The 27,647-nt window shown below is 35.5% G+C and overlaps 1 protein-coding gene across 13 annotated transcripts in view; it reads left to right on the forward strand.

Annotated features, from left to right (window-relative positions):
• dab1.S (Dab, reelin signal transducer, homolog 1 S homeolog) overlaps nucleotides 1–27,647 on the forward strand; it is a 433,928-nt gene that overhangs the window by 79,095 nt on the left and 327,186 nt on the right. For 12 of the 13 annotated variants that reach the window (XM_041561400.1, XM_041561404.1, XM_041561396.1 and 9 more), the window contains exon 2: nucleotides 12,147–12,372. The exons of the other annotated variant lie outside the window; for it this stretch is intronic. The gene's annotated coding sequence lies outside the window, so the exon portion shown is untranslated. The remainder of the gene's footprint in view (nucleotides 1–12,146; nucleotides 12,373–27,647) is intronic. 13 annotated transcript variants of the gene reach the window in all.

Raw genomic sequence — 27,647 nt, forward strand, 5'->3', positions numbered from 1 at the left:
ATTTGAACTATTTGAAGATGTTAATAGCAGTGATGAGCCAAATTTTCACCAAGTTTTGAAAGAAAAAAAAATGTTGTGCATCACAAAAAAAGTGTCAAAAAAGATTTGACGCACAAAAGTTGTTTTTCTTTTCATAGGAAGACTCAATTCAAATTCCATTTGAGTCTTTGGGTCAGGACTATTTCGATCAAAGTTTAGACGTTTGAATTTTTTCATAAATAACATTTGCATTGTGAATAAAATCCAATTTATTAGAGTTTAAAAAAATTCACATTACTCTAAACGTAACGGATTCTTCCACCATAAAACTCAACTTAATCCAGTTTCTTTTGGATGCGCCAGCTATGATCCTGCTAATGTAACTTTTGCATAGCATTGCAGTTGATCCATTTCTTTATAATGAAACACAACTTGTTTAACTTAAACTCCAATTCTAAATTACAAACAAATCACTGGTTACAATTCTATTCTTTGTCTTTTATAAATGACTCCCCAGCTGCTTTATCCAATCTACCAATAATTAAAGACCAATTCTTTTTCCTATTTGACCTTTTAATTTGGATGCAAGGATTTTTCTTGTGCACGCTAAAGCTCAGTCAAACTTCCTTCAGCTTCTATTATTATTATTTATACAATGCCAACATATTCTTTATATAGATAATTTTTTCATTCAAATTTTCCATGCCCGTGTTTATAATCTTTGGTGACTAATCTATGCCCATCTTTATCTAAGCTTATTTTCTTTCAGATAGTAAACTATCATTTTGTATTTCTCCACCATTAATCTTGTTTTTTATCAATTGTGCTATTTAATTTGATTTCATATATTCACAACTGACAATAATTGTTAGTCTTTCTCCTAGCAATTGTGGCTTTAATTATACATTCAATTTATAATTTATTTGTGTACAGCCCTCACAAAAAAAAATCCAACATGATTTTGAATTAACCATGCACAAGCAGGTAATGGCTATATACTTTCAAAAGTAATTAAAAATATGTATATAAAGCATCCACTGTAGGCACGAATATTCATTTGATGCACATTATTTCTACGACAGCTTTGAATGCATCAAATATTTATCCCAGTTCTAAATTTGGCCTTCAAAATTTCAACTGGCTTATGTGTGTTGGTAAATGGACTGCTACTGATCAAATTCAATATTGTAATTTGTACAATACGTATATAGCTTTTACAAAGCTTCACTCCACAGGCCCTGGCTCATTCCCAGTCTCTGGCAAAACATTTATGCTTTATCAGCTTTTGGGAGGTATTGAGATGTGTCCTGTGCAAAAAGAAAGCGTGAAAAACCACTGCAGCTTTTGTACAAAAATGTTAATTATTTATATAGACTAAAAAACAGGTATGAGAATAAAAGATAGGTAAAATGGTTTTCCCCATCTCCTTTTTAACTGGGAAGGATTCTAAAAAAGTCCACATTGCTTCAATGAATTGAGAAGACAACAGGATCTCTATAGGAACCTATTATGCCACCTACTGGATTATATGGCAATAACAATGGGTACTAACCTGAGAGATAGAAAGTATAGAGCAGAACACATCATTATAGTTGTTAGACCTGTAGGACCTATTACCTCTCACACTGGTAATAATTGGTGTTTAAAGGAAAACTATACCCCCAAAATTAATACATAATCAGTCATTTATATCAAATTAAGTGGTATATTCAAGAATATTACCAAACTAATAATTATTGCCCTTTTACATCTATTGCCTTGAACCACAATTTTGTGATGGTCTGTGTGCTGCTTCAGAGATCACCTGACCAGAAATACTACAACTCTAACTGTAAAATAAAAAATTGTGAAAACAAAAAGACAGAACTCTGTTCGTAAATTGGTAGTGGGACCTTATACTTACATTACATCAGTCAAGAGCTGAGAAAGAAGTAATAATATAGATTATAATGCAGATATTTTGAACATGATTTAAATGTCAGCACATTTAAATTCTGCATCAGGCTGGGGGCAAGAAAATGAATGGCTTCTAACTGGCTATTTAATTCCACCCTGATTTGGTCTGTACAAACATGCCTTATTGGAAATATGTTTTAGTAATCCATATGTGAAGCTTAGGAATAGGTTCAATTAAAATGAACATTTTCAGTTTCCTAGAGAAATAAATAATATCCCCCATGGAGATGGACCGTCCATGTACTCTCTTGGCATAGCTGCTTATTGAAGTTACTTTAAAAAATGCAGCAATATTTCATAATGATGAATATGTTAAGGTCTAGCAGGTAATTTAAATTGCATATGTGATGAATATCCTTTAACAATGCTCAGAAACTAAAAAAAATATATTCACACTTCAAACACATCAGGTGCTGCAATGCCATTACAGAGAGACCCAAACAAATTACATGGTTTTGTCAAATGGTGCAAACATGATTTTATTATTGCTATGAACCTTAAATCATTGCCTCTTTCAGACCATTAGAAATCCTGTAAGAGAGAGCTCTCAAGTAGACTGATATAGAGATGAGCAAATCATCCATGAATCACAGTGAATCAAATTCAATTCAGCACCATTTTAACAGCAAATTGGTTGTGAATGGACATAAAATATTTGGAAAGTAGTGCTTTGCATAGCAAATTGTTTCTGTTAGTACAAGTCATTGTTAATCACTAAGTACAAGACAACCTCCAGATCAGGCTTATGCATGTACTGTATATAACTAATTTCTGTACATCTGAAGGATGGAAAACAAACAGATGCTAGAAAAATAGGGCACTCATTAAAGTAACAGTAACACTTTTGGACTTGATGGAGGAACCAATCACATACAGCAAATGCTGTTTTAAATCATAAAGCAGGGCTACAACTAGTGCACAACCACAAAATCAATACAAAGAGAAAAAGAGATCCTCTGGACCCTCCCATATCACTATATTGATCTAATAATACCCCTTTAAACAATATGTATAATTTGTCCATGTATTAAAATATTTTAAAGCTGTCCAACCATGACAAATACATCCCTGGTCTGGCCAGTCCTATACTATCTGTCATCTGATTTATTGTCACAATATAAAATCATTCCAAATCCTTTCCTAACATCTTAATTGAGCAAAGCAATTTTACGTTGATCAGCTTAACATTTAATACTCTGCACTCACCTAAACCCAAACTAAGCAAAATAATAGACAGTGAAGAGGGTTGGGAAAGACGAAATGTGCAAGATGTAGTGATTGCTATGTCAGTGTAATAAAGGAGGAGTAGATTATATATTATTCACATTCAAGATCTTTAAATAAGTTCATAAACTGTACACATGTAAGAAATAATTTTTATTTTTCTGTTAAATTTTAAATATATTTAAATTCCCCAGGCTCCCATCCCTTCTGGCCAAAATTAGATTATTTTTCCAGATTTAGAAAATAAATATCATGCTTAGTTTTAAAATATAAAATAAAGCGTTATTAAAATATAAATAACGTTTATTTCTATTAAATTTGTTTATTTTAAGCTTTACGTAAAATAATTACATTTTAACCATAAAGCAAGGTAGTCAAATATGCTTATGTAGATAATCCTTGGCTCCTGATTCCTTTGCACAATTAGGCAATTTGTCATTATTACAAGCATCAAACATATGGCTTTCTCCAGCTGTGAAATACTGTATATTTACACGGTGTGACAGATTGACGATGTTCTGGTGACACTCAGGTCCATGCAGCAACAACATTTTTCACACACTAAAAAGCCCTAACTCCTCATCAGCTGTTGCAGTCTCCATAATTTACCTTTGTGAATACTTAACATGTTGATTACAACATCAAATGCTCCCTTACCATGAAGAGGAAGCAAGCATTTTTATTTTGCACTCTGGATAATTGCAGAAGAAAAGTGTTGCAGGTGTTTGTTCCTCTAGGACTTGTGGAACATTGCCTGCATTAAATTGTTGCAGCTCAATTATTGGTGTGAAGCAATTCATAGCGATGAAGGAAGACTTGTTTCTAAAGTGTCTGTGTTCCTTAATTACACTTGTAATTTAATTAAATGATTCTATTTATTTAGTTGCAAATGGAACATCCATCTTATTTTCTGGCTTATTTTGTTTCCAGATCGAGGTCTTTAAAGTTATACTAACATGCTCAATCTTTGTTTTAGTTTTAAGGAAGGTTTTTTAATTTGTTGCTTTCTATAAATCAAGCAAATCTTTCTAAAGGTCTGCTCAAAGTAATAAAATTCTCACCACCGCACTCCTGTGTATTTACTCCTCTGCTTCCAGTGGTGCTGGGTCTCCGTGAACCCGGCAAGGTCCCTGAAGTCAAATGAAGTAAATTACGGATCCGCACACACTATATCTTCAAGCAGATGGGGGTTAACCCCAGTTTATTGTGCCACCACTAAGATCAACGTTTCGGGGGGGTTTACCCACTTGATGAAGGGTGGGTAAACCCCCCCGAAACGTTGATCTTAGTGGTGGCACAATAAACTGGGGTTAACCCCCATCTGCTTGAAGATATAGTGTGTGCGGATCCGTAATTTACTTCATCTGCTCAAAGTAATCACATTTGTGAAAATCAGAATGCACAGGGATTTTGATTTCTTTACTCAGTATGGAGTTGTCACGAACGGCACCCTAAATCCAGAACCAGTGCTAAGCTCCCGGGTCTCGGTCCTTGCTTCTGCCTTTAACAGCCGCCTTTCACCTCGGAAGCAGCCCTCAGCTAATTGGATGCCGCCAGATCTTACTAAGAGAGGAGCAAAGCTACAGGTTCTGGACAAGCAAAGGGACACGATCGTCTCTCCAAGGATACAGGATGGAAGAACGCCACTAGGAAGCCAGGATAGCCTGGAACAGGCGGGCCGGGCCAGCACAAGCAGAGTAGAGAATAGTCAGACAGGCCGGAATCAGGATTGGAGAGCATAGAAAAGTCAGCGGACAGGCAAAAGGTCAGATTAGAAAAGGTCAGAGTAATCAGGCAGGCAGGCAAGGGTCAGGGTAGGAGAGATCAGAGAAGTCACAGGCAGGCATGGGTCAAAACCAGTAATAGCAGGCAGGATTCACAGAACTAGAACCGGACACATGCAGCAGGCGTCTCCGCCAAAGGCACGGCGGGCATCCCTGCATGCCACAGGACAAGCCACTGGACCAGCAGGGTAAGCATTCGATAGAGGAGTACTGTATTTGTATCTGTAAACTCTATGGACATTTTGTAACATTTCTATTTTTAAAAAGTTCCATGAAATTCTTAGGGGGGTAGAGTAAAATGTTTATACTGCACTTATATGTTTAACATGTATTGTGTGAGTAAGGAAGTTTTTCTGAGTGAAATTGTTATAAAAAAAGCTTTTAATGTAAGTATGAATATATATTTATGAAAATCAAGCTAATATATAACGCAAACCGATTTAAAGGATAAATGCTAATCCATTCCTTGACAGAATAGTTTCTATGGAAACAGAGAAGGTACTTTTATTGACATATGTACACTTCCAGGGCTATCAATAATCCTTCCATATTTACTACCTGCAATCCTTTCATGATGTGAGCTATATTTTCTTTTTAAAATAATTATATTTCTAAATAACGGCCCCAATTTAAAATATAGCTGGCTGAGAATAGTTTTTCAACTTCCATTTGTTGCTTTTATGCTTCTGTGGCCATCAGACTATAGAAGTCACAGAAGTCAGTTATTATTGTTAGCTGTTTGCGGGTAATTGTTTTTGATCCTTGCCATTTGGGTATGGTCAATAGGTTTTTCCCTTTACATGCCCATTGCGACGGGCATCTGTGGTAACCTGGGCTTGGTATAACATGGCAAGGACAGCGTTATCGGTTTTGGTTTTAATAAAAGCTGTGGCCGACCACTACCCACAAAAATGCGTTTTATTCAAATGTTAGCTCACAAGTGACTGCCTCCCCACAGTCCCCTGCTGCTTGATATAAGAAATGTTTTGAAAGGGAAAACTGAATTCTGAGAGAAAAAAATATTGGTATGACCTATAGTATCAGAAATGATTTGATGTGCCCAGTCAAATGGGGGTTATGCTATGCAGGCTTTCCTTGTCATTGTGGGTACATGGGTGTGCCTTTAGCTTACGTTTCTTATATATAACACCAAAGATCTTGAAAGATCCTATATTACAGTTATTTCTGTGTTTCATCCTTGTTGGCGTTTTCTGCAATGTGCCTGCATTCTGTCATTCAGATTTTTTATCTATTACCCTCCCTTTCTGTGGATGTTTGCTTTTTATATTCCACTCAGCGTTGACATGTATTTATCCAGGGAAACTCATGTTATACAGGGAGGCCTATTTTCTGTTAGTCCCCTTTTTTGGTAATTTTAGAGGTTTTTGAAACCAAGATTAAACCCTGCTTATGATATATAATAAACTACAGAAGCGTAACTAGAGGGGGGCGGGCCCTGGCGCAGGACGTGCAGCCGGGCCCCCGCCCCCCTCCGTACACCCGGAAACTGGCCAGGAATATGCGCCGCGCGGACTGCCGGGGGGCCCTGAGGGGGTGCGGGCCCTGGCCCGCTCGCACCCCCTGCTCCCCCGGTAGTTCCGCCACTGATAAACTATAATATAAACTATTCCTCTAAAGCTAAAAATGCCATGGAATTTATTGCCGGTGTCCTTTTTTTTTTTTTGATGCTGGCGAATTTTCGCAGCGGTTTTACGAATTTGGCTGTCTAAATAAACATACTGTATGCATACAGTCACATACGCACATATGTCACATACATAACCTCTGAAATATAAATAAAACTATATATATATCTATATCTATCTATATATATATATATATATATATATATATATATATATATATATATATATATATATATAGATAGATAGATAGATAGATAGATATATATAAAACATTTCATAATAATGTAGGATTAGGCAGCACATTAGTACAAAGATTAGCACTGCGATACTGGGGTCCATTCCAGCCAGGGTACTATCTGCAAGTAGGTTTTTTTCTGGGTACTCCCACACTCCAAAAACATATAGGCAGGTGAACTGGTTCCTGAAAAATTGTCCATGTTGTGTGTAAATGTGAAAGGGACCTTACATTTTTAACATCACTAGGACAGGGACTGAATAATGTATAACCTCTGTGCTATGGAATATGTAGATGCTATATAAATTAATAATAATAAAATAATGTGTAAAGTTACTCTAACCCTTGCTCTGCCCCCCCCCCCCACTTTTGATAAAATACATACTTGAGATATTCTCAGACCACCTAAATGGTATAATCAAGTGCATATACTGTAGTCTCAGATTTGCTTTTGGTATTCAAATATTATGCAAATTGTCCATATTATTCTTTTATTTATTTATTTTTTTGCATTCTGTTCTTGCTGTCTGCATGAGAAATACAAACCTTGGAGACTGCCAGTTTCTCTTAAATGGATTCTTTTAGTATGCTGACTTACAGGATTGATTTTAATTTCCATTATAAAAGGTCAGAATAATAAGATCTTTCTATAGGAATTTCATTTCCAAAGACTAAGCTTTTTGTTTCATTTATAACTGATCATAAGTACACCTAGATCTTTAGATATTCTTTTTATTTCTTCATAAACCTTGTTGCGATTTAAAGAAACCTTTCTTGATTTTTTATTTAAAGTAACTTTAACGTACCATTTTAGAAAAATTCTTTAAAAGAATGTGCTGTGGTGCAAAGCTTTATGAATTCTTTATGAGTCTATACTGTAACACTGTAGCCTATAGGGCAAGGTCATCATTTAAATTTTTTTCTTACCCACTTTGTTTTTAACTAACTCATTTCTTTCATAAATCAAGTCCTAATTATGCTCTATTTAGTTCCATTCCTTTGTCACAGTTTTATCTTAATGTAGAGTTTGAACTGGTCTCATAGGAAACCTAGCTTAAAACAGTAACAACTCTCCTATAAATCTCCGAGGTCTAATTTGAGTCTTCTAACTGTTACATCAGACAATCTGTCAAATCCTGTAAACTTGGATATCATATTTGATTTTTTCCTCTTCATGTTATGTTTCTCTGATATAAACTTATTTTAGTAGTTTAAATTAAAAATAGCTTTAAGTTATTGATAAAAATAAAATCATAAAAAATCTTAAAATATTACTCACTGTATTTCTCAAAGTCCGAATTTATCTCAACATGTTCTGCCAGTTCTTTCCGCTTGTTTACTATTAGATTTTCCTGAAAATGTTGTTTGTGGGAAAAAATCTGAATTTCAACATTTTTTCGGATTTTTCACCTGAAAACACAGATTTTGTATGCTTTTTCCTGAAAACTCCGAAAATCTTCGGGGTATTGCACGAAACACAGTGCATATCAAAAAATCATTGGGACTTCTCCTATTGACTTATAGGCAACCTCAACACGTCTGAGATGCTGGATTTTCTGATTTGGACATTTTCCATCCTTGGGGTATAATAAATTCCCAAAAATTTGTGATTTTTTAAAAGTCCGATTTTATACTAAAAATCACAAATTTTTCGGGATTTTCACATTCAGAGTTTAGTAAATATGCCTATATCTAAGCACTGAACCGTAGAGCGTCCACCCTGACATGTGAAATGATGTCAAGTGCACTTTTTGTGACGTCACTTCCAGTGCTCTGAACTGGACCCTGCACCCCTCACCCTTTTTTAAAAAAAATTATTTTGCAAAAAATTAGGAAATATACGGGCACCGTCCCCTCCCTTTTATTTGGAAAAATGGGGAAATTTAAAAATGTGGAATGTAAAAAGCTACTGTATCTCTTGCACATCCCCAGTGTTTCTGAACCAATGTGGCTGTGTTTGGGCAGCATGCTGCCCCCTAAAATCCAGCCGCCCTAGGCCCGGGCCTTGGTGGCCTCTCCACAAATCAGTGCCTGCCCCCAAAAGCTGTTGTCCTTAGGCACAGGCCCTAGGGTAGCTATGTATAAAAACGACCCTGCCTATATACAGTATAGTAAAATGCACTAAATTTGCCCCGTTGCTGTAACCCACAGTAACAAATAAATTAATAGGTTACCAGTACATTTTAGTGCTATAGATTACTATAACTGACACATAGCAAACCAGTTTTCCCATATGGCTATATCCAGCATCTTCGGTTCTACACCAAACCTCAGAATGACTGTTCATACTAATTCAACTTACAAAACATTATTCTTTATGGAAAAAATGTCTCTTTCCTCTTGAGTCTACGTTCTTAAGGTTATTTCCTTTGTTGAATCTATCAAGAAAATAACCTATGACTCCATGTATTCCAGCCATGCGTTACTTTACCTCTTATATGCTAATTCTGCATTTTGCATTTCACATACAAAGGGATACAAAATGATATTATCAGCAAGGCCAATAAAAAACATTTACAAAGATATAGCAAAGGCATCTTGTTTGTTTATGATTGCAGAAAGATGGTTAATCTATGGAATAGTAAACATAGAAGCAAATACCATGGTGCTGGGCAGCAAATCAATTATAAACGGCCAGTTGTGGGCCCTGTAATACAACATTTTGGATAACAAAAGTGGTTGTGTGTGTTTAGCCATTGAAGGAAACATATATTATTCTTATACTCTTTATTGTATGATGTCTGTAAATTTTGTAACTAGGAACTGAACATCTGTGTCATTACTACTTGTTAACTGCTTCTCTGTCCTTTCTCGGTTGTCAGTCTAAAGCAATTAAACATGTCAAATAAAGGAGGGTTAAATACAGCAAAAATATCCACTTCTGATACGAGTATAGGTAATTAGAAAAGGTAATTAAAATGGTGTTTAGGTACTCTGTTTAGTATATAGTGTAGATTTAAATTGTATCTATAAGCTAATGTAAATGAACTGATAACCACTTAAGAGAATAGCCTTGCAGTTTCTGTCCATAAATTGCATCCTGAATAAACAACAGGGTTGAGAAAACAGCAGAAAAAATGTTGCTAAATGACAATGGAATGGAAGGTGTAAATAGTCATTATGCTGAGCACTTTCATAAAAAATATGTTGCTAACCTGACCTTGACTGCGAGAATAGAATTATTCCTGTACACAATGACTGGAGTCCAGAGATCAGCCTCAAGAATTAAATATAAAATGTTTGAAGAAACACAGCAGAGGGAGAAATAAGTCGCATGGGTTGACCTTTCCCAGTTCTTGGTCACTTTAATTTTATTAATTATGACAAATGTTTCTTGGGTTGCATTGTGAAGGTATGGGAAGGATTAGTCAGGAAGCAAAGTGCATTAAGAAATGTAAACACTTTCATATGCATGTTGCATTAATGTTTATTTCTTTGTAAGTTGACTGTGAACAACCAATCATTTCTCCTGAGATATCATTTCACATAAACAGTTGCCTTTAGCAAATGCATAAAACATCAGACTGTGCAATTCTCCCTGGGAGAAAAAAACAGCAAACCCTGAGTATAATTGGCGGTGGCCCACAAGTAATTATGTGCCGGCTTTTGTTTGAACATATATAGCAACTTCCTCAAGGTCTAGGATTCAATGAAGATAAAAGGATTAATATTGTTATTTTCTAAAACTGAGGATTGCAACACAATCAACGGCAATAAGAAGTCAGTGTTGCCATTGCATGAAAAGCAATCTCTTGTTCATATGCTCAAGGGATCTTATGTCTATGAAGCATTTCTTGTTGTTCATGACCACTGTATATATGCATAATACAAACTGTCAGAGAATAGCAGAAAAAGCACAGTATTTGTAAATTGTGTATGTTAATATCACAATTTGAAATAAATGCATACATCTGAAAAGGCTGCGCTACGGGCATGTCCTGTTTGGGGGTTGCCGTACCCTCTTACATTGTGCAGCAGGCCATCTGAGGAAAGGAGGGAGTGTGCTCAGCTTTACCTTGTTCCATTATTTATTTACCATCTATTAAAAATACACCATAGCCTGATGTAATATAAAATATTAAAATGTATTGTTGAAAATGCTGAATCATATTGAAGTTGTTACCCGTATAGTAGCAAGTGCATATAGAAGGAATGTAGTATATATGGGAGTAGCCTGCATATAATATTGCATGTAAGGAGAGCCTTTGTATCTTTGTATTTCATAGATAACAGCGTAAGAGGCATGTTTAACCTAAATGCAGTTTTACCTGTTGGAGCTAAAGAGTTATACGTTCATGTCATTGCATAAAATATTTTTACAACCTATGATGAACTGCAGAAAATGATAGGTGACAAGTAACAATTTATCATACCTAATGCAATTCTGGAAATTCAATCTCTGCTTCCTCACAGTGTCAGTTTTAGTACCTTGACTATTGTTTACTGTTCTGCATGTGCAGCATTAGTCTTTGTTCTGATCATCTGCAGACACGGTACCGCTTCCCTTTCTCGTCATTCCTCATTCTAGAGTTCAGCTGATCCTATCAAAATGTAATTATATAGAAAGCATCCCAAGTTAGTAGGAAGTCAACAAAGTAGATGGAGAGCCCTGGTGCACTGTCCAGATCAAGTAGAAGAGAGGATAATCTATTAGCAAAGAGGTAACTCCAAACATGGTTCATGTGTAAAAAAAGTGATTTATTAGAAATAACTAATATAATTACAGCCTAAGGCACCCATCACAACCTGATATTACATATGATGTTCAAGTTCCATATTTTTTATCTTTTCAAATTGAGTATGTTTATCCAAGCATTGAATAACATTACTGAAAGAAAGTAATCAGGTTGAAATATAATCTTTTAGTTATTGCATTAATAGCCACTGGATATGGAAGCCTTTGCAAAAAGGGGAGATATTAAGATCAATAATTTTGTTAGTAGATATTAAATGTCCCTGTGTTGATTTAATCTTTATTTTCCTAGTGATGATTTCTAGGTTAAAGGGAATAATAATAAAAAATCCAGAGCCCAGGACAGCAGGAACATGATGTCAGAGTCCCCTTTCATTCTAGGCCTTATTATATTGCTGTTCCTTTCTTCTTGACAGTGTATATTAGGATCATTTACTTTAACAGTGAAGCATGCCAGTTACCTGGGGTTGGCAATAAATGGTCATAATACATAATAATCATAAAGCTCTGCAAGTTGCCTTCAAACACTTGTTAACTTTTTTCTCTTTACACTGACGTTTAATTAAAATAGCAGGAAGCATGTGAATACCTTCTGTTTCAATAAAGCTTTTTCTGAATTTTCTTTACAGTGGGAGTCTACCCTTAATGCCTGCTCTGAATGTCCTACAGTTCAAAAGCTTTTGTTCCAAATCTTACACTGCTGAGATCTAATAAGACTGAAACAGCTGTTGTCAATTGGGATAAATGACTCTGAATACCTGGCTGCACCTGTGCTGTTTAACTAAAATTCCAAGTACATAGGTATTTGAAGGGACGTATTAGGAGGGATTTGCGGGCCCCATCACAGCTATTAAGGTAAGGCTTAAATTGTGGTTTTGTGAAAGAAGTATTTTCCAGACACACATAGCAATGTGCAATAGTTCCCATGTCGGGTGCAAAGGTGAAGTGCACAAGTTTAAAATCACACTCTGGGAGCTAAATTACCATATATACTCGTGTATAAGCTGTCCCTAGTATAAGACGAGGTACCTAATTTTACCTCCAAAAACTGGGAAAGCTTATTGACTCGAGTATAAGCCTAGGGTGAGAAATGCAGCAGCTTCTGGTAAGTTTCAATCAAAAAATTGAGGGTTTCTGCTCCCATTGGAGGTGCCAGCGTCTCGTTTTTGGATGCCAGCGACCATTCTTGGATGCCGGCGAATATTCTTGGGGACTATTCTTGGACGCCGATGACTATTCTTGGATGCCGGCAACTATTCTTAGGCGCCGGCGACTATTCTTAGGCGCCGGCGACTATTCTTAGACGCCGGCGACTATTCTTAGACGCCGGCGACTATTCTTAGACGCCGGCGACCGTTTTTGCGCTTGACCAGAGTATAAGCCGAGGTAGAGTTTTTCAGCATATTTTGGGGGCTGAAAAACTTGGCTTATACCCGAGTATATACGGTAATATATTATTGCGTGTGTGAGCAAAAGTGTTAATGTGCCTCAAATTACTTCAGTCTTAACAAAAGCTGTGAAAATATCATCTGTAAATGTACTTGCTAATGATTCTCTAGCAGATTTTCAATGTATGACTTAAATACAGTATTCACCTTGCTACAATACAGTGCACTGTATAAATAGTACCTGCATGTCTAAGTATATTGATTTATAAAACCAAGCATTCTTCCCATTTGGTAAAGCACTCTATCTGCTGCAATAAACATTTTCAGAAATCTCTTTGAGGTTTTTAATTTGGAATGTATAGTAACATATAGGGAGAGAGAGAGATATTTAACATTTTCAGCACCCCAGATGTATAAAGTGGCACCCAAAATAGCTTTTTTAAACTATATAATTAGCAGCATTACTGCGGAATGTGTATAGGAATGTGTATGCCGCCATATGCCAGTGGCAAAAATGACTCTTATTTTCCCTTTATGCTACCTGCAACCACACAGATTCTTAATGGCAGCACTGAGGGGCACATTTACTATGGGTCGAATATAGAGGGTTAATTAACCCTCGATATTCGAACATCGAAGTAAAATCCTTCGACTTCGAATATCAGAGTAGAAGGATTTACTGCATTTCGTTCGAACGATTCGAAGGATTTAATCCATCGATCGAAAGATTTTCCTTTGATCAGAAATTACTTAGAAAGCCTATGGGGAAGGTCCCCATAGGCTAACATTGGTGCTCGGTAGGTTTTAGCTGGCAAAGTAGCTAATCAAAGTTTTTTTTTAAAGAGACAGTACTTCGACTATCGAATGGTCGAATAGTCGAACGATTTTTAGTTCGAATCGCTCGATTTGAAGTCATAGTCGAAGTAGCCAATGCGATGGTCGAAGTAGCCAAAAAAATATTTCGAAATTCGAAGTATTTTTCATTCGAATCCTTCACTCGAGCTAAGTAAATGTGCCCTTTAATGTGCGACATCTCTGCTGCCCTGACCAATAACTGCAATTCACACTCACTGGAGATCTCACAGCAGTATGCAGTGACCTGGGCCTGACCATGATATATGTTTACTTGGCAATAGTGTCTTACTGTAGGGAGGAAGAATTCCATTATAGATTCTTTAGTATACTATGGTATTAAATATTATGCAGTTCTTCAAGCTGTGACAGGACCCAGCTGATAGAGTAGAGGGACTTTGTCACATCATTTTACTAACACTGCCTAAATGCATTGCTAAGCAGGTCTCTTGTGCCCATATATACTCTTAAAATATCAATCAGACATACAAGGATGTATCCTTGGTGAGCAGCAAATCAGAGGAGCTTGGCACCAACTTTGGCAGAATCATGAATATTCGCCTACCCATCTGTAAAACAGTCTGCTTATGCAACTTATTATGATGAATTTCATGAAATTATAAGAGTATGCTTTATGTAGTGTTCCAACTAAACACAAGATTGAAGAGCCCACCGAGTTTTTACATTTTCAGAGATTCCCAACTGGATTGAGTAAATGAAAGTATTCTGTCATACATTATGCCTTGGTTTTCAGCTGTTTCACTAGGAAGGATGTTTAAAAACAAAACTGAAAGGCTGTTGTTTAAACGCGAAGGAAAGACTTTTGAACGTGGGAGTTCCAAAAGTGAGGCACCCCCAAGTAGTTGTATTTAATTACCTGACACCCCGGGCTGTTGCTCCTATCAGTAGAAAATTGCACGACCAGGGTTCAGCCAGCGAGCACCAGGTAGCAATTGTCTACTTCGCTTCATCATTCTTCAAATTTCCCGGGGCAGATGCATGCATAGTAGAAAGAAATTAATTTTTTCGTTGAATGTCGGCTTTTCACCTTTTCACTCTACTGCGCATGCACAGCCACAAGAAGAAAGAAGTAGCTGAAAGACAATCGTCACTGGAAAAACCTGGGACAGGCCAGTTTTCTGCTCATAGGAGCACCAGTCTGGGGTATCAGATAAGCAAATACAGTCACCTGGGGTGACTAACTTTTGATAACTTTGATACTCCTTTAAGCCCTTGTTGGTAAAAGCTTAAATGTGTGGTTGCTGACATTAACGTTGAAGAAAAGGCTTCGTGCATTCGGGCTGCCAAATGTTAAGCACCCCCAAGTGATTGCATTGACTTACCTGAAACCCCGGCCCGGTGCTCATATCAGCAGAAAACTGCGCCGGCCCGGTGTTATACCAGTGAGCACCACAGAGTGATCCTCTTCTGGCTTCTTCTTTCTTCAAATTTCCTGGGGCAAACGCATGCGCAGTTGAATGAAATAGCCGACTTTTCAGTTAAAGTTCAGCCTTTTGTTCTACTGCGTATGCAAAGAGGAAGACGGAAGAGGATTGCTCTGTGGTGCTCACTGGTATAACCCCAGGCCGGTGCAGTTTTCTGCTGATAGGACAGGCCCGGGGTTTCAGATAAGTCAATACAATCACTTGGGTGCCTAACATTTGGTACCCCCAAGTGCACAAAGCTTTTCCTTCTCCTATAGCGTTTCAGTGAGCTTCAAGTGTTCTTGGCATATTGTAGGAAGTGATAAGAGAAAAATAATATATCTGGGTCAAAAGTTACAGGGTACACAACTTTGTTGAAGTATCTTTAAGTTTAAGTATTATAGGGGGTTATATAATACAAGTGGCGTAACTAGATGTTACTGGGCCTCACGGGAAATTCAATTTAGGGACATAAACATTGGTAAGTTGACCTATTCTAAGAATGTTTACTGAAATTCCTCATTATTTAGAACCTTATTGGGCCTTCTACCCTCCTGGGCCCCCTGCAACTGCAGGGTCTGCTTCCTCAGTATTTGCGACCCATATAAGTTGTTACAATATGAGTTGTGACAAGTAGATGCAATTAGTGATGGGCGAATTTGCGCCGTTTCGCCGAAAAAATTGCGAATTTTGCGCGAAATTCGCGAAACGGCGAAAAATTCGCGAAACGGCGCCGGCGTCTCGTTTTTGACGCCGGCGCCCGTTTTTTCGACGCGAATTTTTGGCGCGAATTTTCGCGGGCGTTTCGCGAATTTATTCGCTCGGTGCGAATCGCGCAAATTCGCCGCGAATTCACGCCTGGCGAATAAATTCGCCCATCACTAGATGCAATGGGTTATTACTTTGCAAGAGTATATATATTATACCTAGGTGGTGATTTATCAATGTTCTAATTAGAATTTTTGCCACAATTAAATTTTTTTGCACAAAAACTAACAAATTCAGATGATAGTTACAAAAACTAGAATGTTTGCTTTTTAGAAGCACAAAAAAACTTAAATGCAATGGCATCTAAAAACTTGTGAGTACTATGTAGAGGTCAAAGAATGTTGTCCTAGGCAAAATTCAACAATTTATTTAATTTGAGCTTATCAAGGTTTTTTTTCGATCATATCAACTCAGAAATTTTTGAGCTGGTAAACTCACAATTTAGAATTTTTCAAGTTTTTTTCATGATTGTCTTCAATTAAGGTTTTTATATTTGGCTTTTTAAATAAATGAACAGACATTCAAGTTTTTTCAAATTGTGAGCCCACTAAAGTATAAAAGAATGGTAATTTCTTACTGTACTTCTAAGGAACTCCATTCCCTCTGGAACACAATGCATAGATATGGTTTGCTTGCAATGTAATTAATTAATTTTTCATATCACTTAATCAACAATATCAGGTTCTACCAAATTGCAAGGCTAAATGTACCGTTTTGTAATGAATGTATCCTTGCTATTTATAATACTAATTCTAAATGGGCCACTTGCTGCATTTGTTTTGCTGTCTAACTACAGACAGAAATAGTTAACTTCCATAATCTTTTTTTGCATGAGTAGAAATAGCTCAAACATTTCAAGGTTATTTTCTAATCTTGGTTTTCCACCAGGGAGTCAGTATTAACTAATCACACACAAATAGAATTGCTGATTGGCTGTTCTACTAATTATTATCAATTTTACAATCAAAACTTAGTTGATATGCAATGTATAGCTTCTTGGTTTGTGTTTTCATTTAAATAATGAATTACGATTTTAATGCATATATTAGTTAAAATGGCAAGAGCAAGAGGTAATATTACTCAAAGCCAGTCTGATTTCTGCAAAAGATTATAGCAAAGCAAAAAGATTAGGATTCATTTTAAACTGAACTACAATTTCCAGCATTCTTAGCGATTCAATTTAGAAAAAGCACAGTAGAACTTGTTTTTGGGGTTTTGGTCTTATTGCATAGATCATTTGTAACCCATATTTAGTAGTGAGATGCATGTAAATGGTTTCTCTGTTTAGACAACTGGACTTTGATCATAATACAAGTATATACAGTATGAAATGTACTTCATTTTGAATGGCATTACAGGAGCCAGTCGGGTCTCCTGTACTTGGCTGTCCCATAATGCCTTATATTTGTCAACTTCACATTAGCAATGTTGTAAACTGTACAATGTGGGAAACAACAAACTCTCTCTTTCTCAGTAAACACTCCCAGCACAGGTTTGTATATAAAAAAACAAGAATCAAAAGTACTAAAAGGAAAGCAAAAAAGCAGAGCTAGCTACTGAGATGTGTTTTAGTCGCTCAACATGTTCCGAGCTCAAAGCTCTTTGAATCACAAGGGGGAAGAAAGGATTTAGACAATTATTTTCTGCTGAAGTTACAATGTTACATCTAAAGGGATTGCTAACATTTTACTGAGTGGTAACGGTTACTATGCAGTAACATTTACCAAGCTTTTATAAATCACCCCCATCTCTTCTTATTCTTACTTACTCAGTTACAGCTTTCTCACCCTAAGTTTGATTTATTTAGCCGATACTTTTTCTGTGAACGCACACTACTTTTTTATAGGAGAAGGAAAGTCTTTTGAAATTGGGAGTACCAAAAGTGAGGCAACTCCAAGTAGTTTTATTTAATTACCTGACACCCCAGGCTGGTGCTCCTATCAGCAGAAAACTGCACCGACCCAGGGTTCTGCCAGTGAGCACCACGGAGCAATATACTTCTTTGCTTCATGTTTTTTATCTGCTACGTGTCCCTTCTCTAACACTGATTTTCCACTCCCTAAACCCTTTCGATTAAACTCTCTTCTTTACTGTGCTATTTTCTTTTTTTCTGTTTGCGCTCTCCTTCTGTCCACATGTGTTCTTCCTTCCTGTCACCATCTCTTTGGTTTTTTGCTTTTTTACTCTTCTCCCAAATTCCCTTCTACTCACTAGTTTTGAAATATGCAGCTGCATTCTTTTGACTTCACAAATGTGTATCACTTTTTTTTCAGATAACTTTTCGGTGGTTATTTATCAAGCTCCAAATATCCAAACCTCAAATAATTCATAGTTTTCGGAGCAAAAAAAACCGATGAATTTTCCAAGATTTATTAAAGTCCGATGGTCTAAAAACTCTGAATCCGAAACCCCAGCATCTAAAAGCTCTCAAGGTCCTGTAAAAGTTAATTGGGAATGTCCCAGTGTCTGATATGATGTCCGTACCGATATCCGATCCAAAAAATCATTGTTTTTGCGGAAAACTCTGAACAATTCAGAATTTTCCGGGAAACCTCTGAAGTTTTTGTAATTTTTCCGACCCTATTTTTTCAGACTTTTTTCTTCATAAATAAGGTCCATTTGGGAATTCTAAGTTGCTCGGCGTTGGATATTAGAAATACTGAGCTAAATTCGGACCTTGATAAATAACTCCCTTATTGTAAAATGTAATTGCAGCTTTGTTTGCAGTCAGAAGGTGAAAAATAATAACAAAATAACAACTAAATAGGAGATCCAATGTACCTTAACATAAACTTACACAACAAAACACGTGAGAGTACAAATATTTAGTCTGTTCTCTGGAGCATGCTGGAAAATAAGGAATAATATGAGCCTCATGTAATAGTCCTGTTGCCTGTCCAAGCTCAGCTGGTAGATTTATGAATTCCGCTATTCCTCATTTGTAGCCATATCCAAGATAGATAGCAGCACTCCCATATAGTATAAAACACCTTTATTCCAAAATATTCATTGGGCACAGCAAGGTTTCGGACCACCTGGTCCTTTTTCAAGCTGACAAAGTTCAGTGGTCCGAAACGTTGCTGTGCCCAATGAATATTTTGGAATAAAGGCGTTTTATACTATATGGGAGTGCTGCTATCTATCTTGGATATGGCTACATGGATGTGAAGGTGAACACATCAATCAGCGTGCACACCTAAGAAGTAAGCTTGTGAATCTAAATGCTGGATGCTCTTCTATGTATTCCTCATTTGTACACACACACGACCATTTTGGCACAACAAGGGTATTTTCCTCTGTGGTCTGGCCTGCCTGATTTCCATTTCTCAGAGGAACATTCTGAATAATTTTACCTGTCAGAAATATCATGATTTTAATCCCAGACACCAGTCAAGGCATGGAGTTTGAAACTTAAAAGAGTTTAATTTATTGTTATTTGTTATTGTATTGCTATTGTAAACATTTTTAATGCATGATAATGTCTGTGAGTAAATATATTATTTTAATAATTCATACACATTATTATTAATAATAATAATAACAATAATAGTGGATTATAATTACTTTGACCTTTCACTGCATACATGTTTTGTTTGAACGCAAAGAAATGGCAAGTGTTTTTCTGTGGGATGTTTTATGTTCTAATTAGGGATGCACCGAATCCAGGATTCGGTTTGAGATTCAGCCAGGATTCTGCCTTTTTCAGCAGGATTCAGATTCGGCCGAATCCTTCTGCCCGGCCAAACCGAATCCTAATTGCATATGCAAATTAGGGATGGGGAGGGAAATTGCATGACTTTTTGTTAGAAAACAAGGAGGGGGTTCGGATTCGGTTTGGTATTCGGCCGAATCTTTCGTGAAGGATTTAGTGGTTCGGACGAATCCAAAAAACTGGATTCGGTGCATCCCTAGTTCTAATAGCTGTTTTTATTTTTCATTTTGTATGAAACATTAGCCTTTCCAAATAAAATACAGTAGTTGGAGTATTTACTGTGTGTTTACATAGCACTTCAATAAATTAATCTATTTCCATGTTTAACAAAAAATATTTTTTAAGAGGAGAATCTCATTTTGATTTCACTGTCTATTTATAGTCTTGTTTATGAATAAAAACATATATTTGAGTTTGCAGTAAGATCTAGGGGCAGATTTATAAAAGGTCAAGGTGAAAAAAATTTGAATTTCGAGCTATTTTTTGTGTTCTTCGACTAGGGAATAGTCCAATTTGATTTGAATTTGAAAAAAATTTAAAAATTTGAATATTGAAATTTATCATACATTGTCTCTTTAAAACCCGACAAATTGTTGTTTTAGCCTATAGGGGACCTCATAGAACCTATTTGGAGTCAATTGGTATGAAAAATCTAAGGTTTTTTAGGGAAAAACTTCGAATCGAATTCGATCTAATGCGATATTCCTTCGATTCGAATGATTCGAATTCAGCCGAATACGGAATTCGGATTTTGAAGTTTTTTCAATTCGAAATTCGACATAAATATGCCCCTAATTTGGTATGGCAGAAAGCAGAACATTTTGTTACCTGAAGTGATTGAACTTATATTAACAATCCAAGTTCAGACCCTTTAATATATTAAATCAATTCCAAGAATCTGTTGTTACGTTATCCTAGATTTTGTAATATCATTTTTATATGTAGAGTTTGTTTAGCTAGCTTGTGGCATTATGCCTTCATGCATATTATATATACCAATTGCTTTTAAAACAGCAATATCATCAGTTCGTCAGTACTTTAACTTGCCAAATAGTTGATTCTCTACTCCCTTGTCCAATCAGGTTTTTGTAGCAACAGCCTGGAGACAATTGACAGGTCCCATTTATTCTCCCTTTTGCAGGCAAAATGATATAGTTCAATGTGTGACTGCCCAGGTACTGGTTCTCCAGGGACCAAGGATGTCAGGACAGTCACATAAAGTGTCATGAAGCGTTTACAAGCATACTTAAGCATTTTGCAGTGACCCCTTTGACAGTTTCTCAATGGGCAAAGCTTGGCATATATTATAGTTCTCTTTGTAATGTCCTCTCTGTCGCTATTTATGATATACTAGAAGTGATTCTTGCACTGTGCATATATCCCTAGGTAAATGTGGACATGACTTCAGTGAGATATGAGAAATTGGAATTCATTTTCTGACTTGAAATGCCTGTGCTTGGTACAGTCTCTCTGTGGCCTCTATGTACTATTAAACCTCAAAATATTCAGATGTTCCTACAATGCACTAGCTTGAATGCTCCAAAATAATGCTCAAATGATTAATCTCAGTTGTATCTAAAAAAATAAAGGGTTTCAGTGTTAATGTCAATTGTAATTATTGATGTATATATATATATTTATTTGATATGCTACACTGATTTTAAATAAAAAAGAACTTAATTCAAATGAAGTAGTGTTAGATCAACATCTTGTGCAATACATTCAGTTTTATTATGCTAAAAATGTTCAGCGATATACATTAATATGAGGGTCAATTTTGTATTAGGAAATGAATAGGCATTTCCACTCTTTTTATCTCTATTTAAAATGTTTTATTTTTACTATGATAAAATATTTTTAAAGCACCAACATATGCCACAGTGCTCAATATATGGGTGTATATATTAAACATACAATTTACTTAGGAAAACAAGCAATACATGATACAAGAGATTTAAAATAAAATCACAAATGTTATTTAAAATGACGTTTTTGCGAATTTGTAGCTCTGCTCGCAATGTAAAATCATTTGCTGGAACACTGGTGGTATAGGCTGCATTTGAACATTTGTGATCTGAGAACATTGGATGTCATTTTATTCTGTATATTGTAGCCATTTACACTAGCATGTGGATTTGCTAACTTCTGTATTAAATGTACTGTACATGGAAACATCTAAGCAGGGCCACACAAATGCTGGCAGATTAAAGTTGATATCAATTCTTTGAATGTGATAATTTGTTATTTGCTATATTGTTATTTGTGCGCAAAACACATGTATCAAAACATGAGCAGTTTCTAGAGCAGTGTATGGTTTATTAAAATCCCTTGTTCATTACACAACCACATTCTGATGATGTTTATGCAGAAAGTCATGTAATTTTTGATGAATTATGTTACTTTGGGAATACATATAAATCTGGGATTAGGAAAATTGAAAAATGTAGAGGAAATGGCAATTCCTTAGGCAGTAAATTAATGTAAATTTGCACTTGATGAATATTAATGCAAAAGGCTGAAAATGCTGTTGTGCATTAAATAATGCAATTTCCAGATTATCCAGAATATTATGATGAACAGTTTCTGTAAACATATATTTAATTCTGTGTTTTTGATGTAAATAGTGGAAAAATGCTTACTCTTGTTGTTTTATGACCAAAAGGCCTTGCTTAATATATTAACTATATAAAGTATCAGGCATTTTATTGGAGCAAAAACAAGCAACTTGCAAAATAGCAAAGAAGACATTCAGTTTAGTCTTTCCCTGTATATTTTTTCCGTAGAATAAAAGAGAATTCCATTCTGTATTTTTCCATATAATTTTTCTAATTGAAAAATTCTAAAGGAGTATGTTAAGTGATATAGGAATACAAATCCTGAAGGCTTAGATAATGATAAAAATCAATTTTGTCTAACAAACATTCTAGCAACATTGGAATGTCTTGGAGGAAAGTTTGATCATTCAAACTGATATTAATGATTTGCAGTATACTTGTGGAGCGTTAATAGCATGCACTATGTTGGAGTACTGTTTTTTTATGAACATACTATGGGGCAGATTTATTTATATTAATTTGAGTCTTTAACGCAAATCCCTTTTTTGTACTAAAACTCACAAATGTGAATGAGGGTTTCCAAAACCCTAGATCTATTAAGAAGACTAATATAAAATGGAAAAATTTGGCATCTAAAAGCTGGCAAATTCATGTAGAAGCCAATGGGAGACAAAATGTTAGCATTTTTTTTTTTAATTCGGGTTTTTTGAAAATTGGTTTGTAGAATGTAATGCGCTGCATTTCAGTTTTTTTCACATGTTTAAGCAATCAAATCATTTAAATGAATAAATGCACATCTGAGTTTGGTGAGTATTCCGGTTTATCAACAATCACTTGAAAATTCACAAATTAAAATTTTGATAAATAGGTCCCCCCATGCTTTTAAAGATCTTGCCAAGGATACAAGGCAGCTATATTCAACAAATCTACCTGGGGACCTTGTATATATAAAATCAGTGGTGTTTTACACTTTTGAAATATACAAGTTATGTATGGTTTATGCAGGTATACAGTAAAACTAAAAACATGAAAGTGAATATGAAAGTTTTAGTCCTACCAAAAATAAGTCAACCTTTTATTTGCTAAGGCTATACTGTATATGAGCTTACTGTTCTATAGTGATTTATGCCCTTTATCTTCAAAAAAGTTAACAGATATATTCAAATGAACACAGAGTTTACAGAAAGAAATAACTTATTTTGCTAGTCCCTCTGCATAAATGATTATTCCTAACGAGGAGGCCTATTTTAGTGGGTTAAGATGTTTTCTCTAAAATTCTCTAATTTCTCTAATTCTCTAATGTCATGAAATTTATTAAAATATTTGAATTTATAAAGTATGAATGGAAAAACGCTCTGAACGATGCTCTAAAAAATGTATGCTTTTCAGACAATTACTAGTGAAGAAAATCCTAAAACCCCTTGATAAAAATGGTCCCGTTGACTTCTATAGGACCGTTGACAACTTAGCACATTTTAGATTGGCACCCAGGTTCTCTATATACTTATGGTTCTGCATTCCTACTACCGTATATATACTCGAGTATAAGCCGAGTTTTTCAGCCCCCAAAATATGCTGAAAAACTGTACCTCGGCTTATACTCGGGTCAAGCGCAAAAACGGTAGCCGGCGCCTAAGAATATTCGCCGGCGCCTTAGAATATTCGCCGGCGCCTAAGAATATTCGCCGGCGCTTAGAATAGTAGCCGGCGCCTAAGAATAGTCATCCAAAAACGAGATTGAAACTTACCAGAAGCTGCTTCATTTCTCACCCTCGGCTTATACTTGAGTCAATAAGCTTTCCCAGTTTTTGGAGGTGAAATTAGGTACCTCGGCTTATACTCGGGACGGCTTATACTCGAGTATATACGGTATATATATATATATATATATATATATATATCGCACTTTGAGTATAATGCTTAAAGGAACTGGGACTAAGAAGAACATTGCTGTGAGAAAAACATGTGTGTATCCCACAAAGAATGAAAATCTGAATTAATTCAGTTCATTATCTTGTATTTCACTAGGCAGTAATTGAGTGCTGGAATGCTTATGCATATGTATGTTCTAATTTTTCTGTCTAGCATTATAGGGATATACACATGACAAGAGAGAGAGAATTTACTAAGGAGCATATTAGGAAACAGGAGAGCCTTGTACAGAAAGCTGCGCAGTGAATTGCTGATGATAGCTTTTTTTTCCAAAGGTTTGATTATCTTCATAAATAATATATTAAAACATAAAACTTTATAAGAAATACACTTCAGTTATATTCTGTTCTCCCCGGCAATTTAAAATGATATTTTGTTCTATTTTCATATACCAAAGATAAATGCCATTAATAATCTTTGATCAAACAGACCAAACTGATTTTGAGAGTTTGGGAACATGGTAATTGCTTTGTTTAAATAAATTTGTTTGCATATTTTTTTGAATAGTTTTGGCATATTTATAGATTGCGTTCTTTTTAAAAAGTATGCACCAGTACAATTATATTACATTTTTTCTGAGAGTTATTTAACTCTACCAGTGCCACAACAGATTTATATCGCTATGCAGATGCTGAAATTGTTTAGCAATTGCAAAATCTATTAAGACAAAGAAACGCTAATGGATTATTGTTTTATAAATTATGCATCTGCTTTTTGGAATTAGCTTAGAAATGTTTACTTTTATAATAAGAAGCAAGAATGTTTACTGCCATTGTACCATCGGGCCAGTATATAAGGCTCAGCTGCCTCATATGCAAGTTCGTTTGTGGCCAGTGTGCTGTCAGTTTTTATGACATTTGATTGAAAGTGCTTGCAATTAAAAAGAAACAGGTTGGGTATATGTAGCATTACTTATACAGAGGTAAAACATAATTAGTACTGCTTCTCATTGCATACTAACATCCTAGAGCCACAGAGAAATGGCAAAAAATCCCCACAGTCTAGGTCAGATGTACTTTTTAAGCGAGAAAAAGATGGAGTGGATGTTGCTCTATGGAAAAAAAAATTAAAAAGGGAAGATATTTATGGCTGAATGTTAAAGGGTCACCTTTTTTTAATTTATACATTGTTTAGGCTAATGTTTTACTATATGCGGGCAAGTTGATGGATATTTTAACAATCTCTTTGGTTGAGGTGCAAATTAATGCTATATTTGTGTTATTTAAAAAAGCAAGCAGATACTGTATGTTTGATAGACACACCCTTGGATCATCCTTGCTGATAACCTTTAATGTTAATTTTAATAGGCTTCTCTATTAGAATGGTTAATCTTTAAGTGTAAGAGTAAAACTAAAGGCCTCATAGCCTGCATACATGACATGTCACCCTAAGAAATAATCCAAATTATTTTTATTATGTTAGTTGAGCAAAATAAAACTAACTTACACTACATTTATTATTTACATGTTTTTTCCTTCAGTCTTGGGGGTATATTTATCAAAAAGTGAAGTTAGAGATCACACAGTCTGAAATACTCTCTCCATTCATTTCTATGGGATATTTAAAGGCATATTTATCAAGGGGTGAACTTTCACCCTTTAATAAATACAGTATACCTTTTATGAATCCCATAGAAATGAATGGAGAGAGGAGGTATTTCACTCTAGCAAACTATGGTTATATTTAATTAATATTTGATTGACAGCTCAGACATTTAAATGCCTTTATAATAGGTATGGATGCTTTTATTGAAAAAAAAATATGGGTTCCATGTTTAATTTGCAAACAACTTTTGTTACACAGCTTTTTATGTGTAGGTGACAGGTCCTTTTTAAGGTGCTTAAAGATTGTTTTGGAAGCAGGCTGTCAAGAGTTACAGGTACCGCAAGTATTTTATGGTTTTTATTGAAAATTTTACAAGAAAATATAACAAAAAAAAAGTCACTGGCCAAATGTCCAAGGGTATGGTCAAATGTAACGGGGCTTAGAAGGTGCATTAAAGTGTGTGCTGTGGACAGAATTCACCTGGATGTAGATTTGATATAAATCTATAAATGTTTATTGCTCCATGACATTTCTTGTAATCAGTTATTATTGATTTTTTTAGATCTAGAGGATATTTTTTAAATTTGATGGTGTTGTGCAGTACAGTCTGACATATTAGTAAAATAATGATTTTACAAGGGTTTTGGCCAATAGCAAGGGCTGTACTGTCTTTGGCTTGGCAGTTAAAGGGTGATCTGGCCTGATAATTATGTGTTAGCTGGATGAAGAGATAATGCAACGCATCTTAGGGGGTGTCTTTGGGATGCTCTTTGGACTCTCTGCTTGTGGAGCAGAGGGTACAGTATCTGGCTAAGGGCTCTGTTTTAGAATGACATTTTTAAGAAACAATTTGAAATTCTATCTGGCTGTCAGGCCTGGCTGGTTGTAAAAGAGAAAATATGTTGACTTTTGAAGTGAACTGTATGTAACAAGGTGCCATAGTATAAACTTGCAGTATGTTTCAGTGAGAAGGCTCTAGCAGGAAATATCACCTATTTAGACCTTAATTAATCAAGAATATTTTTTCATGTTATATCTTCTACTGCCTTGAGCAAATAAACACCATGGAAGTTGCTTTGTGCTTTGATTTATGAAATAAAGCATTGTACATGTCTTACTGGAAACTTACTTGGTATTGCTTGGTGCTACTTTTTACTATTAGATGCTAATCTATATGTAAATTACGAAACAACATGTTTGAATTTAACATTTTGCCTCCATATCCTGTATCAAAGTGTGAAATTAGAGCTCATACATTAAAATTCCACCATTGTCTAAAATGTTGTTCTTTGATAAATCTGCCCCTATGCTTTTCAAATCTGTGCTCATTCTTTGTTATACAAATATTACAAAAATGTAAGTATCGATATAATTAAAATCATCCCTCCTAACACAACCGTGCTTTTTCTGCAGTTACCATTTCATTTAAATTATATTATCTACTAAAGGTTTATTCTTACATTTTAGCAAAATAATCAATATGATTTTACTTTCCATACTATTTTTACATCTCAGCTAGATGTAAAGTAACGTAGTGCTGCCCATGCAATATATTTATCCTGCTGCTCAGTGTGTTACAATTTGCTGCAAAGTGCTTCATTTAAAAGTCTTGGAAGGCACCTGCTCGTTTCAGTGTACAGCATTTTATAGAAAACACGCCATAAAAAATGTAGTCTACCGTGAGACCACTCATCAGAAATGATTTGGCTTTGTGCTGAAGACACAAAAATAGTAACTGTACAGAAACAGTTTTATTGGTGCTTAACCCAGCTAGACAGTGTTTGCAGAGAATGAGTAACTATGTACTTTCATTTATTCCCATGTCTCTAGCAGGACTATTACTTCTATAATCTTCCAAAATAATGTATAAGCGTAATTGGTCGCCCTAACTATTTACATCAATCTGTGAAACTCAAAAGCCAACATAAACGAAGGTTTCTACAGTTAAGAAAAT

This window comes from Xenopus laevis, chromosome 4S, assembly GCF_017654675.1.
Source record: "Xenopus laevis strain J_2021 chromosome 4S, Xenopus_laevis_v10.1, whole genome shotgun sequence".
Classification (NCBI taxonomy): Eukaryota; Metazoa; Chordata; class Amphibia; order Anura; family Pipidae; genus Xenopus; species Xenopus laevis.